The following is a 13,550-nucleotide window of genomic DNA, read 5'->3' as shown; positions in this document are numbered from 1 at the left end:
CTCCACAGCTGGCCTCATGAACTAACTCCCTATAGACTCTATTTCTCCTTCATTTCATTAATTTTATTGGATGTCCAGAGCCACAGACCGCGTCACTGCTGCCATGACCACCCTCTTAAGAACTGTCGAGTACCCCACGGTCATAGTGTGGGCTGTGATAGAGCAATTGAAACACTACCTGGCCTTAGCTGACTCACTTTGAAACCGCAAGGCTAGGTGCATTGGAACAGCGATGGATGGCCCGGCTGTCCAACTATGAGTTTACCATCAAGTACTGAGCGGGGCATAAGAACGCTAATGCTGATGCACTGTCCGGGATGCCCAATTTACCAGATGAGGGAGAAGACCCGGAAGAGCTAGAAGAAATCGAGTTACCAGCCATACATCGCCCGAGGCGGCCCAGTGCTCCTATTGCATGAGGAACAAGCACTATCTCATGCAAGAGGCCATGTTTAACCCGTTACCCAACCATGGATGGGCAGAGATGCAGGATAGCGACCAGGTAGTCCACCTAGTAAAGGAGTTGCTGACAAATGCTGACTCACACCCTGGCCCAGATGCTCCACAGGAAACACAACAGCTGTGGAAGGAGAAGAGCAGGCTGTTCATCTATGAGGGTAAGCTGTGTCGGAGGAACATCAACTTGTGCACACACAAACTGGTCTGGCAAGTGGTAGTCTCTAAGCGGGATGTGCCAATGGGCTTAGAGGCATACCACGATGGAGCAGGACACTTTGGGTGGAAGAAGCTGGAGGTCTTACTTTGTGATAGATTCTACTGGATTGGCATGAGGAAAGCCATTGAAAGGTGGTGCCGAGACTTTGGTCCATGCAACCTGAGACAGAAAGACCATAACAGTCAGCGAGCCCCATTACATCTGATCATCACAAATCAGTCTCTTGAACTGGTAGGTTTGGATCATGTGAAGTTGACTCTGAGTAGAACTGGCTACACCTACGCTCTGACCATAGTGGACCATTACTCAAGGTTCCTGGTATTCATGCCTGTCAAAGACCAAAGAGCAAAGATGGCAGTCAAAGCGTTTCAAAAACATTTTTGTCGACAACAGTTACCCTGAACAAGTGGCTCACCGACCAAGGCCAAGCATTTGAGGCGGAAGTGTTCCAGGAGTTCTGTAACCTGTAAGACTGCTAGAAAATCAGGACGATGCCATACCAGCCGCAGACTAATGCCATGTGTGAGAAAATGAACCAGGTGGTAATTGACCTGTTGAAGACCTTGCCCCAGGAAGAGCGAAACCAGTGGCCAGAGCAGTTGCCAGATTTGGTAGATCTATACAACCGTATCTCGGTGAACTCCACCAACTGTACGCCCACCTACCTGATGAGAGCAAGACCTGGCAAGTTGCCCGTTGACTTCAACATGGGAATCTTAACACCTGAAATGACATCACCAGATGCAGACTGGGATACAGAGTGGCAGCAGCAATACCGCAAAGTGCAAGAATGCGTAGAGAAGAGTTTATCCCAGGCAAGACAGAGGCAGGAGAGAAATTATAATCAGCACACCCTGCAGTTCCCTTGTCACCTGGAGAACAGATACTCAAAAGAAAGAGATGAGTTCATAAATTAGATGATCAGTGGGAGGTTGAGCCATACAACGTTTTACCTTCAGACTTTGATAACACCAAGGTGTGTCAATGCGGGTTGCCAATGAGATGAGATCCTCCAAGGAAGTCGGAGTATCACGACCCGCCAACTCATCCTTAATTCGAGGAGGAAGCCCCCGCCAGAAGGCTCCAACCAAAGCCTCATTATTCCATCCTAATTTGGATGAAAGGGTGCGAAACCGATTAGCGTATTGGCCCACCGAAAGGGTACCTTGTTAAATGTTAAACAGAGACCCGGTGGTAGAGGCCAAATGACCCGGTTCATCAAACACTTTGCGAAAAGTATCAAAGAAGGTGGAGAGTTGAGAAACAAGGGGATCATCCCGCTCCCAGAGAGGATTAACCCACGCCAAAGCCTCACCCTCTAAGTGAGAGATTACAAAAGCCACTTTAGAACAGTTAGTGGGACACTGCATGGGAAGTAACTCAAAATGAAGCTGGCATTGATTTAAAAACCCTCTACACACTTTTGGATCCCCACTATAGCGAGGAGGTTTAGCCAGATTGGGAGGTGGGTGAGGAGCCGAGACCAGAGAAGAGATGGGAGCCGAAGACTGGAGGGCGCGAAGACGATCATCCACAGAAGTCATAACATTTAGAATATGAGCTTGAGTGTCACGCTGTTGGGCCAGCTCCTGTTGGAGACTTGCTAACTGTGAAGCGCTCCCAGGATCGGAGGCCTCTAGGGATGAGAGACAAGATTCCAAAGTTTTCAAAAAGGACATAATCCTAGACTGATTCTCCCTAATGAACAATAATTCCTTCTGGGTAGGAGTCGGGGTATCAGCGGGGTCCATGGCCTGTCTGTACTGTGAGATCTTTTGGAACACCTGGAGTGGACTCACAGATCCACAACAACAAACCTCCCAAGGGTAAGCTGACCAGGTAGACCATCCCCTATACAGGGAGCGTTAGGGGCAAACCCAAGGGAGACAATTGCCGCAGAAGCTGGAACCCGGAGACAGGTAGTAGGAGGTACAAAATAGAGAAGCTGGGTGTAGGACGGACAGAGCAGGGTAAGATTAAGTACAGTTTGGTAAGAGCTGAGTACAGGCAAGACCAAAGGAGCACTGGGAAGGGGAAGACACAAAGAAAGCAGGACAGGACAGAGACACCAGACTAACAGAATACGGAGCAGACACTGGGAAGGCTGGACTGGATGAGGAGACAAGGAAGCCTGGGAAAGGCACAGAAGCTGAACTGGCTGGACAGAGCGGAGACTCAGAACAGGCAGTGCAAAGACAAAGGTGGACCTGAGTCACAGAAGCACAAATGACAGACAGGCAAAGAGCAGAAGAAGGAATCACTTTAAATACATGGAGTGCTGAAGGACTTCTGGGTCATGGTCCTCCAGGATCACAGAGAGGAGATACAGAGCGCCTGTAAATCAGAAAGAGGAAGTGCTGGAGTTGGCGGTGCGCACGCGCACCCGACGAGAACCGGGTAGCGGAGAAGAATGAAGGAGAGGACGCGCACCTGCAGGAGGAGCGCGCCACTGCGGGTAAGTATGAGCGGGGGGAGCAGCGGTGGTCCCGACAGCAGGCACGGCCACAGAAGGAGTGGCCATGACAATATTCTCAGTCAGAATAATCCTAGTCTGTCTCTAGTTTTAAAACCATACTTTGTGTCAGCCGGCCACAAATGAATGAGAGTGAGGGCAGAGCAGAACAGGGAGACAGATTGTTCAACTACTTGTCCATGGCAACCTGTACAGTTAAATGCCTAGTTCAAAAATGTGACTCTGCCCCTGTTTGTACAGAGTATAAGAAAATACAGCAAACCCAGATAAATTAGCTGGAGCATAAGTTACTACAAATGCAAATGCAGTGGAAAAACATGTTCACACTGTGGCCTTTTCAAAGAAAACCTAAGAAAAACAAATTGAGTATAAACCCTATATTAAGTAAATACCGTATTTTGCACCAGATTATGAGATGTACCCCAAATTTTGAGGAGAAAAATAGGAAAAAAAACTTTTTTTAATAAAATGGTGGTGCTTCTTGTAATCCATGTGTTTTTTTGCTTACCGGGGTTGGTGGCTGTGATGAAGCAGGGTCCCAGGGTCGCTGCTGGAGGAGGCACGAGTGCAGCATTACTGCAGGCTGAGACGAGGGGATGTTTGGATGCGTGCCGCTGCGGGTGGTCGGTGGTGCTGGGGCTCTGCCGACATTTTGTGAAAGCCCCGCATTTACATGGAAAATGTCTGCTGGGGGCGGCGCATGCGCATATGGAGATCTCGGCACCAAGATCTCAGGAGATTAGATCTCAGCACGGACATTTTGATGGAGATCCCAGCCTGCGGCCTGCAGTAATGCTCCACTCTTGCCTCCTGCAGCAGCGACCCTGGGATCCTGCTCCACCGTGGCCTGTAAGGTATATCCGCATTATAAGACGCACCCCCATTTTCCCTTCTAAATTTTTTGGGAAAAAAGTGCGTCTTATAATCCGAAAAATACAGTAAGTAAAATGTAATAGTACATGTAAGTAACATAGGGTGCATAGTTCAAGTTAAATTTTATCTGTGAAATGGCCACTGCGTAAACATGATTTTATGCATTGGACGTACTCTAAATTAAGATCCGGCTCATTTCTTCAGTTTTAATATGCATGGCCAGCCTAAAACTATCTTCATTTCTTCATTTTCTCCATTTTTTTCAGGAAGCAACAGTCTTTTTGATTTACATAAACTTTTTAGTCTATAGACAGAAAAGGAGAGCAGGAGAGCCTATTTTTCCTTTCTGGGCCATTATCGTAAGGTCTCTCATCCACCAATTATAAAAAGGGTCTTACAGATAAGACTCCAACTTATATCACATTTATGATTTCCTTCTCAATTCAAATGAAGGACAATCTTTGATCTAGCCCAATAATACCATTGCTCTATCTGCAACAAATGTCCATTTTCCATAATTGTTGTAAATACTTGCATAAAAAATAGGGGAAATAGGAAATATTCAGACGCTATAAAAACAGACACAAAACAACTTAAAAGAAGTTCTGGCAAGTGCTACTTTGTTTCATAGTTCATATTAGATGATCTATTGGATGGAACATCTCGCTTCATCATTTTGAGCCTTTCATAAGGTAAATCACCTTTTGCAAGAAAAATGTATTCATATTTTTTAATTAAAGCCCAGGACACCTAGAGATCTGTGCAAAGATAAGATTTAATGCCTTTCTTATCGAAGCGCACATTATAATTTCAGGAGGTTGCACAAATATTATTAATGATTGTTTATAATTCAGATATATCATCATTATGAGAAATATTTTTCAATCTTGCCCTGTATCGGTTACATTACACTTATGTCAGCTATCTAATGTGCTTGTATTTCATACCAACATGCTGTTTGGTAATATCTTTTTAGAATTTTTATATACTGAATTGTTAGTGATTGCTTAGAAAAGGTCAGCATGGGATGATATGTATAGATGCTCACACCGGCAGGAATCATTCTTATAATTCCTTAAATTATTGCTTTATACAGATGTGGCCTGAGCATCTAATATGCAAGTGACACAAGTAATAATCGCTATGTATATATTTTACGATAATACATGCCATTATTTTAAGGTAACATTTTTTAATCTACATTTTTTTAAAAAGGTGCTTGGTAATAACAGTACTTAATTTTTTATTCCACACATGCTACACTCTGGCCTGTGGGTCATTATGGCTGATTATATTTGGCCTGCAAAGCTGGCACTGTATTCTGTATGGAGAACTATGTGCGACCATTATACTGCATAGGGTCCAGTATTCTTTATGGATGACAATGTGGGGCCCATTATTCTGTATGGAGGACCATGTGGGGCCCATTATTCTATATTGAGAACTATGTGGGGCCTATTATTCTGCATAGAGGACTATGTGGGGCTAATATACTCTATGGAGGACTACAATGGCATGTAAAAGTTTGAGCACCCCTGGTCAAAATTACTTTTATTGTGAACAGTTAAGCAAGCTGAAATTATGTCTAAAAGGCTTGAAGGCTAATTCACTTTGTATTTTAGGCAAAACATATATAATATACTGTATATATATATATATATATATATATATATATATATATATATATATATATTCACTTTTTACATTTTTTAAATTCCAACAAGGAAAATGGGGTGATGGAAAAGTTTTAGCACCCTTGGAGATTTGTGTGCTCAAATAACTTTGACAAAGTTTTCATATCTTACTTAACATGTTAGGGTTATAGCTTGTTCACTATTATCGAACACTATAGAAAAGGCCAGGTGATGCAAATTTCAAAGCTTTATAAAAACCCAGCCTTCTTTACCTTTGTGACAAAAAACAGCAGTATGGATTCTTCTAAGTACCTGTCTAGCATTCTGAAAATTATAATGGTGGAGGCCTAAAAAATAGGAGAAGGCTATAAGAAGATAGCAAAGAATTTTCAAGTTGCCTTTTCTCAGTTTGAAATGTAATTAAGAAATGGCAGCTAACAGGAACAGTGAAGGTCAAGATAAGAACTGGAACACTAAGCAAAATTTCAGTGAGAGCTGTTCGTAGAATTGCTAGAGAGACAAATCAGAACTTCCACTTGACTGCAAAAGACCAAAAGACCTTCAGGAAAATTTTGCAGACTCTGGACATGTGATACATTGTTCTACTGTTCAGAGACATCTGCACAAATATGGCCTCCATGAAATAGTCATCAGAAGAAAACCTCTCCTGCATCCCCACCATAAAAATCAGCATCAGAAGTATGCAAAGGAAAATCTAAACAGGCCTGATGCATTTTGGAAGCAAGTCATGTGGACTGATGGGGCTAAAATAGAACTCTGTGGCCACAATGATCAAAGGTATGTGTGGAGAAAAAAGGGCACAGAATTTCAGGAAAAGAAAATCTCATCAACCATTAAGCATGGGAGTGGATCAATTATACTTTGGAGTTGTGTTGCAGAGAATGGTACGGGGAACATTTCATGGATAGGGAGAAAAATGGATTCAATGAAATTTCATCAAATTCTTGATGGAAACATAACATCATCTATAAAAAAGCTGAAGCTGAAAAGAGGATGGCATCTACAAAAGGAAAATGATCCTAAACACACATCAAAATCCACAATAGACTACCTCAAAAGGTGAAAGCTGAAGGTTTTACAACTTCCCTCACAGTGGCTTAATCTGAATATTATTGAAAATCTGTGGCTAAACCTCAAAATAGCAGTGCATGAAAATAAAACAGAAATCTCAAAGAACTGGAAGAATTTTCCAAGGATGAATGGATGAAAACAAACAAGAATTGAAAGATTGTTATCTGGCTACAAAAAGCATTTACAAGCTGTGATACTTTCAAAAGTGGGTGCTACTAGGTACTAACCATGCAGGGTGCCCAAACTTTTGAACTGGTCTATTTTAGTTTTTGTAATTTTTAAAATGTAAAAGACGAAAATATGTATGTTCCTTTTGCCTAACATGCAAAGGAAATGTGTTATCTTTAACTTTAGCCTTTTAATGGATCATTTCATCTTCAACTTGCTTAATTGTTCAGAATAGCAGTAATTTTGACCAGGGGTGCCCAAACTTTTACATGCCACTGTATGAATGGCCCATTATTCTGTATAGCTTAATGCACACATGTCAAGCTCTGGCTCGTGGGCCAAATTTGGCCGGCAGGGTGATTATATTTGTTCTGCAACTCTGCCACTGTATTCTGTATAGAGCACTATATATTATTCTTTATGGAGGAAACCAGAGTTGCAGAAAAATGGCAAAACCAAAGTAGCGGAACTAGCCCGATTATTAAGGGCAAACTCAGCCAATGGCAAGAAGGTCACCCAATCATCCTGATCTGCAGAAACAAAACACCTCAGATAAGCCTCTAGAGTCTGATTTGTTCGCTCAGTTTGGCCATTTGTCTGAGGATGAAAGGCAGATGAAAACGACAAATCAATGCCCATCTTAGCACAAAAGGATCGCCAGAACCTGGAAACAAACTGGGATCCTCTGTCAGACACGATATTCTCAGGAATGCCGTGCAAACGAACCACATTCTGAAAGAATAAAGGAACCAGATCGGAAGAGGAAGGCAGCCTAGGCAAGGACACCAAATGGACCATCTTGGAAAAACGATCACATACCACCCAGATGACAGACATGCCCTGAGACACAGGAAGATCTGAAATGAAATCCATGGAAATGTGTGTCCAAGGCCTCTTCGGGACAGGCAAGGGCAAGAGCAACCCGCTGGCACGAGAACAGCAAGGCTTAGCTCGAGCACAAGTCCCACAGGACTGCACAAACGACCGCACATCCCGTGACAAGGAAGGCCACCAAAAGGACCTAGCCACCAAATCTCTGGTGCCAAAAATCCCCGGATGCCCTGCCAACACCGAGGAATGAACCTCGGAAATGACTCTGCTGGTCCATTTATCAGGAACAAAAAGTCTGTCAGGTGGACAAGAGTCAGGTCTACCAGCCTGAAATCTCTGCAACACACGTCGCAAATCCGGAGAAATGGCCGACAAGATAACTCCCTCTTTAAGAATACCAGCTGGCTCTGAGACTCCAGGAGAGTCAGGCACAAAGCTCCTAGAAAGAGCATCAGCCTTCACATTCTTTGAACCCGGTAGGTACGAGACCACAAAGTCAAAACGGGAGAAAAACAATGACCAACGGGCCTGTCTAGGATTCAGGCGTTTAGCAGACTCGAGATACATCAGATTTTTGTGATCAGTCAAGACCACCACATGATGCTTAGCACCCTCGAGCCAATGACGCCACTCCTCAAATGCCCACTTCATGGCCAACAACTCCCGATTGCCAACATCATAGTTCCGCTCAGCAGGCAAAAACTTCCTAGAAATAAAAGCACATGGTCTCATTATAGAGCAACCAGGGTCTGTCTGCGACAAAACGGCCCCTGCACCGATCTCAGAAGCATCCACTTCAACCTGGAAAGGAAGTGAGACATCAGGCTGACACAAAACAGGCGCCGAAGTAAACCGGCGCTTCAGCTCCTGAAAAGCCTCCACGGCTGCAGGAGCCCAGTTAGCAACATCAGAACCTTTCTTGGTCATATCCGTCAAAGGTTTAACAACGCTAGAAAAATTAGCGATAAAACGACGGTAGAAGTTAGCAAAACCCAAGAACTTCTGAAGACTCTTAACCGACGTGGGCTGAGTCCAATCATGAATAGCTCGGACCTTGACTGGGTCCATCTCCACAGCAGAAGGGAAGAAGATAAAACCCAAAAAGGGAACCTTCTGCACACCAAAGAGACACTTTGAGCCCTTAATAAACAAAGCATTCTCACGCAAAACCTGAAACACCATCCTGACCTGCCTTACATGGGAGTCCCAATCATCAGAAAAAAACAGAATATCATCCAGATAAACAATCATAAATTTATCCAGATACTTCCGGAAGATGTCATGCATAAAGGACTGAAACACTGAAGGAGCATTAGAGAGCCCAAAAGGCATCACCAAGTACTCAAAATGACCTTCGGGCGTATTAAATGCAGTTTTCCATTCATCTCCCTGCTTAATGCGCACAAGGTTGTACGCACCACGAAGGTCTATCTTGGTGAACCACTTGGCACCCTTAATTCGGGCAAACAAGTCCGACAACAAAGGCAAAGGATACTGAAATTTAACAGTGATTTTATTCAGAAGCCGATAGTCTATACAGGGTCTCAAAGATCCGTCCTTCTTGGCCACAAAAAAGAATCCCGCACCAAGAGGGGAAGAGGATGGACGAATATGCCCCTTCTCCAGAGACTCCTTGATATACGAACGCATTGCGGTATGCTCAGGTACAGACAGATTAAATAATCTTCCCTTAGGAAATTTACTACCCGGAATCAAATCTATAGCGCAGTCACAGTCCCTATGAGGAGGAAGAGCACTGGACCTGGACTCGCTGAATACATCCTGATAATCAGACAAATACTCAGGAACTTCCGAAGGAGTAGAGGAAGCAATAGACACCGGCGGGGAATCGCCATGAATTCCCTGACAGCCCCAACTTGACACAGACATTGCCTTCCAATCCAAAACTGGATTATGGGTCTGTAACCATGGCAGACCCAAAACGACCAAATCATGCATTTTATGCAGAACCAGAAAACGAATCACCTCCCGATGTTCAGGAGTCATGCACATGGTTACCTGTGTCCAAAACTGCAGCTTATTTTCTGCCAATGGCGTAGCATCAATACCTCTAAGAGGGATAGCATTTACCAACGGCTCAAGAACAAAACCACAGCGTTTGGCAAATGAAAAATCCATAAGACTCAGGGCAGCACCTGAATCCACAAACGCCATAACAGGGTAGGAAGACAATGAGCAAATTAAAGTCACAGACAAAATAAATTTAGGTTGCAAATTACCAATGGCGACAGGACTAACCACCTTTGTTAAGCGTTTAGAGCATGCTGATATAACATGTGTAGGATCACCACAGTAAAAACACAACCCATTCTGACATCTATGATTTTTCCGTTCATTTCTAGTCTGAATTCTACCACATTGCATTAAATCAGGTGTTTGTTCAGACAACACCACCAGAGGATTAGCGGCTTTGCGCTCCCGCAAACGCCGGTCAATTTGAATAGCCAGCGCCATGGAATCATTCAGACTTGTAGGAATGGAGAAACCCACCATCACATTCTTAATGGCTTCAGAAAGGCCATTTCTGAAATTTGCGGCCAGAGCACACTCATTCCACTGAGTAAGCACGGACCATTTCCGAAATTTTTGGCAATACACTTCAGCTTCATCCTGGCCCTGAGAGATAGCCAGCAAAGCTTTTTCTGCCTGAATTTCAAGATTGGGCTCCTCGTAAAGCAACCCGAGCGCCAGAAAAAACGCATCAATATTTGCCAATGCTGGATCTCCTGGCGCTAACGAGAAGGCCCAATCCTGAGGGTCGTCCCGCAAGAGAGAGATAACAATTTTACTTGCTGAGCTGAGTCTCCAGACGAACGAGGTCTCAGAGATAGAAACAATTTACAATTATTCCTGAAATTCCTAAACTTAAATCGGTCTCCAGAGAACAGTTCAGGAATAGGTATTTTAGGTTCTGACATAGGACTACAAGTAACAAAATCTTGAATGCCCTGCACACGAGCAGCAAGCTGATCCACACTAGTAATCAAAGTCTGGACATTCATGTCTGCAGCAAGCTCAAGCCACTCAGAGATAAAGGGGAGGAAGAAAGAAAAAAAAAAAAAAAACTCAGAATTTCCTTTCTTATAATCCCACTTCTGCAATGCATTAAGTATTACTTTTGGCCTGGCATACTGTTATGACCCCAATGGCAGAGGGTCTCAGAGGTTATTACCAAGTCTGCACACACAAAAAACCAGCTCATAGGGCAGTGGTAACTAGGCTAACCGTATACCTGATCCTAGCACAACAAATAGCAGTAGCCGGGGAACGTACCTATGTTGGTTCTAGACGTCTCGCGCCAGCCGGAGAACTAACTAACCCTAGAAGGGAAACAATAGACCTTTCTTGCCTCCAGAGAAAAGACCCCAAAAGTTGGATACAAGCCCCCAACAAATAATAACGGTGAGGTAATAAGAAAAGACAAACGTAAGAATGAACTAGGTTTTAGCAAAGAGAGGCCCACTGACTAATAGCAGAATATAGGAAGATGACTTATACGGTCAGCAAAAACACTATCAAAATTTCCACGCTGAATATTCAAGAACCCCCGAACCGTCTAACGGCACGGGGGGGGGGGGGGGGAATATCAGCCCCCTAGTGCTTCCAGCAATATCAGGAATCACATTTAGTACAAGCTGGACAAAAATAAGAGCCATGCAAATAACCAAAAAATAAGGAAGCAGGACTTAGCTTATTTTGCAAAGAAGCAGGACCAGCAGACAGGAGCAAACAGAAAGGAACTGATTACAACGATGCCAGGCACCAGACTGAGAATCCAGGGAGTTTAAATAGCAACACCCCTGGACTAACGAACCAGGTGGGTACCAAGCTGGGGAAAGAAAATCAAAGTGTCATGTCGCTAGTGACCACAAGAGGGAGCCAAAAAGTTTAATTCACAACACACCACATACCTCCGCAACAAAGACCTATGGAACACGTTATGAATGGCAAACGACGCTGGGAGGTCCAGACGAAATAACACCGGGTTAAGGATTTCCAAAATCTTATAAGGACCGATGAAGCGAGGCTTGAATTTAGGAGAGGAGACCTTCATAGGAACATACCGAGAAGACAGCCATACCAAATCCCCAACATGAAGTCAGGGACCCACACCGCGACGGCGGTTGGCAAAGCGCTGAGCCTTCTCCTGTGACAACTTCAAATTGTCCACCACATGGTTCCAAATCTGCTGCAACCTATCCACCACAGAATCCACCCCAGGACAGTCAGAAGGCTCAACCTGACCTGAGGAAAAACGAGGATGAAAACCAAAATTGCAGAAAAAAGGCGAAACCAAAGTGGCAGAACTAGGCCGATTATTAAGGGCAAACTCGGCCAATGGCAAAAAAGTCACCCAATCATCCTGATCAGCAGAAACAAAACATCTTAAATAAGTTTCCAAGGTCTGATTAGTTCGCTCGGTTTGGCCATTCGTCTGAGGATGGAAGGCCGACGAAAAAGACAAATCAATGCCCATCTTAGCACAAAAGATCCGCCAAAATCTGGACACGAACTGGGATCCTCTGTCAGACACAATATTTTCAGGGATGCCGTGCAAGCGGACCACATTCTGAGAAAATAGAGGAACCAAATCGGAGGAGGAGGGCAACTTAGGCAAGGGCACCAAATGGACCATTTTGGAAAAACGATCACACACCACCCAGATGACAGACATTCTCTGAGAGACTGGAAGATCCGAAATAAAATCCATGGAAATGTGCGTCCAAGGCCTCTTCGGGACAGGCAAAGGCAAAAGCAAACCGCTGGCATGAGAACAGGAAGGCTTAGCCCAAGCACAAATGCCACAGGACTGCACAAAGGAACGCACATCCCGCAACAAAGAAGGCCACCAGAAGGACCTAGCCACCAAATCTTCAGGAGAGGTCAAAATAGCACTGAATACATCGACAGCATGCAACAACTGATAGTCCAGGTGAGCTAAATAGGAAACCAGCTAACAGATGACGAGACAGCTGATCCAGCCTCAGACCTGCAGAATGACACAAAGAGCCACCAGAGGGAGCCCAAAGACAGCACTCACACAGTACCACTTGTGACCACAAGAGGGAGCCCAAAAACAGAGTTCACAACAGTGGAGCCCTTTTTTTGTATGGAGGAAATATGTGGCGCCTATTATTCTGTATGTAGGACTATGTGGGGCCCATTATTCTGTTTGGAGGACTATGTGAGGCCATTAATCTGTATGGAGGACTATGTGGAGCCATTATACCCTATAGAGTACTATGTGGAGTACTATGTGGAGTGCATTATTCTGTATGCAGAACTATGCAGGGCCCACTATGCTACATGGAGGACTATGTGGGACCAGTATACTGTATAAATGACTATTTGGGTCCCATTATTCTGCATGGAGGACTGTGTGGGGCCTATTATTCTGTATAGAGGACTATTTGGAACCCACCATGCCGTTATGTGGGGCCCATTTTTCTGTATGAAGGACTATGCAGGGCATTTATTCTGTAAGAAATGATAAGGAAAAAGTTCCTCAATAGTAAATAAAAATCAATATTGGCGCGTGACTTTGCTCAAATTTTTAATTTTAGCCCTTTCTATAGTTGAGTTTGTAATCCCTGTTTTAATCCCGTAACCCCTTAAGGAAAAATTTTATGTACTTTGAACAATCACTTCAGCCCATTTCATAAAAACTTGATGAGGGGGCATGTTGGAGTCATACGCTGATGAATCATTAAGCGGGACATGTCTCTTACTGACTCAGAAGTGTCTAATAAGTGCTGTGCAACTACTTGCACCTTGCCAGAAA

The sequence above is a fragment of the Ranitomeya variabilis genome, chromosome 5, assembly GCF_051348905.1.
Source record: "Ranitomeya variabilis isolate aRanVar5 chromosome 5, aRanVar5.hap1, whole genome shotgun sequence".
NCBI classification, from domain to species: domain Eukaryota; kingdom Metazoa; phylum Chordata; class Amphibia; order Anura; family Dendrobatidae; genus Ranitomeya; species Ranitomeya variabilis.
This window is presented reverse-complemented; position numbering follows the sequence as displayed.